Source organism: Carassius carassius, chromosome 31 (genome assembly GCF_963082965.1).
Source record: "Carassius carassius chromosome 31, fCarCar2.1, whole genome shotgun sequence".
Lineage (NCBI taxonomy): Eukaryota > Metazoa > Chordata > Actinopteri > Cypriniformes > Cyprinidae > Carassius > Carassius carassius.
The window spans coordinates 22,267,235-22,273,357 of NC_081785.1; positions in this window are offsets into that span (position 1 = coordinate 22,267,235).

A 6,123-nucleotide genomic window follows, 5' to 3' on the forward strand; every position below is an offset into this window, starting at 1 on the left:
ATCAAATGAAAGGGGCTTTTCAGCACCATCCAAAGGTGCAAATTAAATATTGATGCCATAAACTGATTTGTACACCACAAACAAAATAAGAACTTTCGAACTAAAATCTTGTTTTCCATTTGTTAAAAAAAAGCCATCTTGCCTTCTCGAGTGTATTCCTCTACAGAAATCAAACTTTCATAAAAAAATAAAAATAAAATAATAATAAAAAATACAAAACCGCCAAGTTGAATGAAATAAATGAAAGATCCACGGACAGTAAACAAGATATTTTTACTTTCACCAACACCTTTTAAGATGCAGCCAACAAATATACTGCAATATTGCACTGCTACTCATGTGATATTGCTAATTTATATCTATTGAAATGAATTTATGCTGAATTTAATTATATTAAAATTAAAACTGTTTCTTGTTTTAGTGAACTTTAAATATATATTTTTTTTAATTTAAAATATATGTACTTCATTGTTAGATCCACCCAATTATATTCCAATTATCCCAAGCATGATGTAACACTGAGAGATGGCGTACGCTCTTCTGTGTCAGCCTTCTGTGTTTGCTTTCAAACCAAAGTGTAAATACAGGTAAAAAAACGGATCCTTGTCGTGCGGCTGGCACAGAAGAACGTACGCCACCTGTGTACAGCTCAGATTTGCCAAAATGGCGTTATGCTGATTTGGACAGACACAGAGGAGAGGAATTGTTGAATAAAGTCATTTTGGTTTCTTTGTGTACAAAAAGTATTGTCGTCGCTTCATAAAGTACGGTTAAATCACTGATAATAGATGGACTATTCTGACAATGCTTTTCATACTTTCCTGGACCTTGACAGTGTAATTTATCTGGCAGTCTATGGGACAGTCTCAAGCCTACCGGTTTTCATCCAAAATATCTTAAATTGTGTTCAGAAGACGAACAAAGCTTTTACGGGTCAGACTCTGCTGTTTATTTATCTGCTGTCAGTATGCATGGTGCTGTCCTCTTTATTAACTGCCTGACTAAAACCCAAACCACCAGACATACAGGAGATACACACATCTCCAAGCAACACACAATAATGGAACTCTAAATGAACTGAGTAATTTAATCATAAGGACAGGTTGGGTTGGGACAGTGGCAGTGGAAATGACATATTTTGCTTACAAATTGTGAAATTTACCAAAAGGTGATGACTTTGTACCTACTAATAATTTGTACCCAAAATATATATTTTTAATGGTTTCTCATTGGCCTGTATGTGTGTTTACCTTGCTTCAGTATACAACCATGTTCCAGGAAATGGGAAAAGGCCCATATTTATGTCTGCTATGTTTTTTCTCATTTATAGCATTCGATTTATGTCAAACTCCACTAGTATCCGTTGTGAAACATGCACTGTTTTTGCAGTGAGTTGAATTGCTGTCTTTATTTGAAATCAGTCACTTAAAAGAAGGCAGTTGCTTATGTATGCGACAGCTTTTGGAACAGAACAAAGGATCCTCTTTTTTCAGCCAATGGCTAAGCAACAAAGGGGCGTGGCTACAATATATATATACTACTAGTGTTTATTTTTATTTGTATTATTAACCAAACATCACAGAACATTTCACAAAAAAAGCTACTCTAAATGGACTCCTTTCTTCTCCTATTAACATTGCTTTGTCTAAAAGGTATTAAACTTTAACTTGGAATAAGAAACGACAGTTATCTTCGTGGTTTTGAATAAATTTAGATTTCTAATGGACAACATATGCTGTTTTAATTATTATATCTTTGCATTTCCAGCAGATTTCTGTGACGGTGTTCTGATCACTCAGTGGCCGAAGTACATATCCAGTCTTCCAGGCTCCTCAGTTGAAATGAACTGTTACCAGAACGATACAGCTTATGACTACAAATACTGGTACAGACAAATAAAAGGAGAGCTAGTGCTTGTTGGGAGCTACATTGTTTCCTCTTCCTCTAATGAGAAGGGATTTGAAACCAATTTCACAGTGTCAAGTACAGAGATTAAGAAGTGGACCCTGAAAGTGGATGTTAAGGAGGGGATTGATGCTGTGTATCTGTGTGCTGCTAGATTACACAGTGAATAAACGCCAATAAATTGTGCAACAAAAACTCTTTTGATGGCAACCTGCAATCACACCTGCCTCAACCACAAATAAATGAAGCCATATCTTTACAGACAAGCCAGTAGGAACAGAAAACTCATGCATACACTTGCATTAATAATGTTACACTCCTCCCTTCCACCAGAAACACTTTCACACAAAGCTCTAGTTGATAAGATAGAGTCATTTTAATGTACAAGTTTTCCTCTCTCTGTCTGTGCTAAAGTCTCACACACTCTCTCTCGTCACATAATTTTTGCAGTGAGCATGACCACACTATTTTTAACACTGCTGTAGAAGGATGTCTAGAGCTGCATATGGACTGTGTGTATATTTATTTTTATATAAAGGTAAGATGTCTTTTGATAGCTACATGATCCAATTTATACTATTTATTACTATTTATAATTTTTGTTATTGTTCTTTGTATTTTGAAAGAGGACATCTCTTAAAACCCTTCTTTTTTCCACCCAGGTGAGATGTGTGACCATTCAACAGAATCTTCAACACACATATTAGCCAACGAGAATAAAATGGCAGAGATAAAGTCTGTTTAATAAACGACACAATCCTTTATATAAGATATAAGCTTTGTTTCAAAACTAGGCCAATTTTAAGACATCGTTAGTTGTTCTGACAGAAAGCCAGTTTGGTGTTCAATGTACATGAAGTTAATATGAAGTAACATTAGACGTTTTTTGCTCTGCCAATGAAAAAACAAAAACATTTCACACTCCTTCTATTTCTGTTGTTTAAATGTATAAGAGAAATAGAAAGAATAGTATACTACTACATTTTAACCACAGCCTGTCACTTGTTCCTGAATGAATCAGCATGCAAATCAGTTGAAAGAATTACACAAATAGGTCTAATGAACAATTCCTGGAATTCACTCATGAAGACAGCCACTTGACACCGTATCAACTTCTCTCTTCTTCTTTTTTTTTCTGCTAGAATGTTGTAGAATTTTACTGCCTTTTAAAATCGTTCACTCTCATTACAGTGGAAGAGCTTTCAAAATCAGTCACTTTACTGATCTTTGAATAGATGCTGGCTCAAAAGGCAGCCGGCCACGTATGCAAGAGGTTTAGTAACAGATGAACAGTGTCATCCTTTTTCCACCAATGATTTAAAAACAAAGGGGTGTGGCTTCAGAAAATAACCAGCAGTTTGTGTAATTTGTCTTTATGTAATCAACTTAACAAAAGAAAATAATCCACAAAAAGCAGGTCTCAATGGACGTTCTTCTCCTATTCACACTGCTTTGTTTAAAAGGTATTATTGTAACTTTGGATAACAGTGATTCCCATTTATACATGTTGACCAAATATAGATTTCTAATGGCCCTGTTTTTGTTTTAATATTTCCAGCAGATTTCAGTGACGATGTTCTGATCACTCAATGGCCGAAGTACATATCCAGTCTTTCAGGCTCCTCAGTTGAAATGCATTGTTACCAGAACGATACAGAATATAACAAATATACAAATACTGGTACAGACAAATAAAGGGTGAAGGACCAGTGCTTATTGGGAGCAATGATTTTAACTCTCCCTCTAATGAGAAGGGGTTTGAGAAAGGCTTCAGAATTTCTGGTACGGAGACAAAGAAATGGACCCTGACGGTTGATGTTAAGAAGGGGATTGATGCTGTGTATCTGTGTGCTGCTAGTTTATGTCACAAGGTGACGATCTTTAGGGGCGGAACCAAAATTCGGGAAGTTTGGTTCCGCCCGGAAGTGTTTCCGCCCGGACCGGAAAAACAGAACACCGGAACTTCCGGTAGCGCCGTAAGAAGGAAAATCAGGGAATTCGATGCACCTGTGCCTAGTTAGGGACAGCGGTTGGTGATTGGAGGATACGCTGGACAAGGCAGTACTTAAGGCCAAGTTATTTCACAGTCTGGGGAGCTCTCTTTGGTGTGTGTGAAGCACTGGGTTGTGCCCGTCTTGGTACGCTGCTGGTAGCTGTCTAACTCTCTCTCTCCCTCAGGCTGGAATTGTATGATTGTGAAGACATCGCGAACCTTAAAGGTCGAGAAGTGAACAGATTATACGGCGAACTGAGACGACGTGAAAAAGGGGATTGGAAGTGGCATTGATGTGAGTACTAAGAGCCAGTCGAAAGTGCCCTGTATATTGACCTGGCGTTGTGTAGATCTCTCCAGGAGGAGGAGGGTGGCCCTACCCCTAATATAGTGTGGTGGGAGAGCCGAAGGAATACTTATTGAAGTAGTCGCAACGACGACATCACTAGCTAGGCCGCATATTCCATCGCCAGATCCGAACCAAGCGAAGTGAAGGAAGACGGGTGTCCTTTCCGTACACTGAGTGTGGTGGGTGAGTCTTCGTGCTGTGAAAACCTATAATTTTGACGTGGTGTTGTATATTGCTGTGGGCTGCTGTGTATTGCCGTGTGTCCTGTCAGATAAACCCCCGCCTTCACGCACTTCGGCGTGGGAGGACAAGGAGATTGCTGGCCCTAGCCTAGTTCAGTACAGTATATGTTGTGAGCGTGCTTCAGATCTCCGGAGATAGCACGGTACGCTGTGTCCAGCCCAGAGGTGAGAGCCATTCAAAGCAAACTAACTGTGCTATTGTGCCCAAGTTGATACCTGTGGAGAGAAAAGGAGAGAGAGAGTGAATAACACGAGGAGGAATAGAGCGAACCCTGTACTTACAGTACGCTGTGTCCAGCCCAGAGGTGAGAGCCATTCAAAGCAAACTAACTGTGCTATTGTGCCCAAGTTGATACCTGTGGAGAGAAAAGGAGAGAGAGAGTGAATAACACGAGGAGGAATAGAGCGAACCCTGTACTTACAGTACGCTGTGTCCAGCCCAGAGGTGAGAGCCATTCAAAGCAAACTAACTGTGCTATTGTGCCCAAGTTGATACCTGTGGAGAGAAAAGGAGAGAGAGAGTGAATAACACGAGGAGGAATAGAGCGAACCCTGTACTTACAGTACGCTGTGTCCAGCCCAGAGGTGAGAGCCATTCAAAGCAAACTAACTGTGCTATTGTGCCCAAGTTGATACCTGTGGAGAGAAAAGGAGAGAGAGAGTGAATAACACGAGGAGGAATAGAGCGAACCCTGTACTTACAGTACGCTGTGTCCAGCCCAGAGGTGAGAGCCATTCAAAGCAAACTAACGGTGCTATTGTGCCCAAGTTGATATCTGTGGAGAGAAAAGGAGAGAGAGGTGAATAACACGAGGAGGAATAGAGCGAACCAGTACTTACTGTGAGCTGTAATCAGCGAAGAGGTGAGAGCAAAACCAAGCTGAACTAACTGTGCTATTGTGCCCAAGTTGATACCTGTGGAGAGGAAAGGAAAGAGAGTGAGTAACACAAGGAGAAACAGAGGAAACCTGTACTTACAGTACGCTGTGTTCAGCCCAGAGGTGAGAGCCATTCAAAGCAAACTAACGGTGCTATTGTGCCCAAGTTGATATCTGTGGAGAGAAAAGGAGAGAGAGGTGAATAACACGAGGAGGAATAGAGCGAACCCTGTACTTACAGTACGCTGTGTCCAGCCCAGAGGTGAGAGCCATTCAAAGCAAACTAACTGTGCTATTGTGCCCAAGTTGATACCTGTGGAGAGAAAAGGAGAGAGAGAGTGAATAACACGAGGAGGAATAGAGCGAACCCTGTACTTACAGTACGCTGTGTCCAGCCCAGAGGTGAGAGCCATTCAAAGCAAACTAACTGTGCTATTGTGCCCAAGTTGATACCTGTGGAGAGAAAAGGAGAGAGAGAGTGAATAACACGAGGAGGAATAGAGCGAACCCTGTACTTACAGTACGCTGTGTCCAGCCCAGAGGTGAGAGCCATTCGAAGCAAACTAACTGTGCTATTGTGCCCAAGTTGATACCTGTGGAGAGAAAAGGAGAGAGAGTGGGTAACACGAGGAGAGACTGAGGAAACCTGTACTTACGCCGCTGCCTGTGGAGAAAGAGAAAGCGAGTGAGCACCCAAGGAACGAACTGTGTGAACCAGTACTTACTGTGAGCTGTAATCAGCGAGGAGGTGAGAGC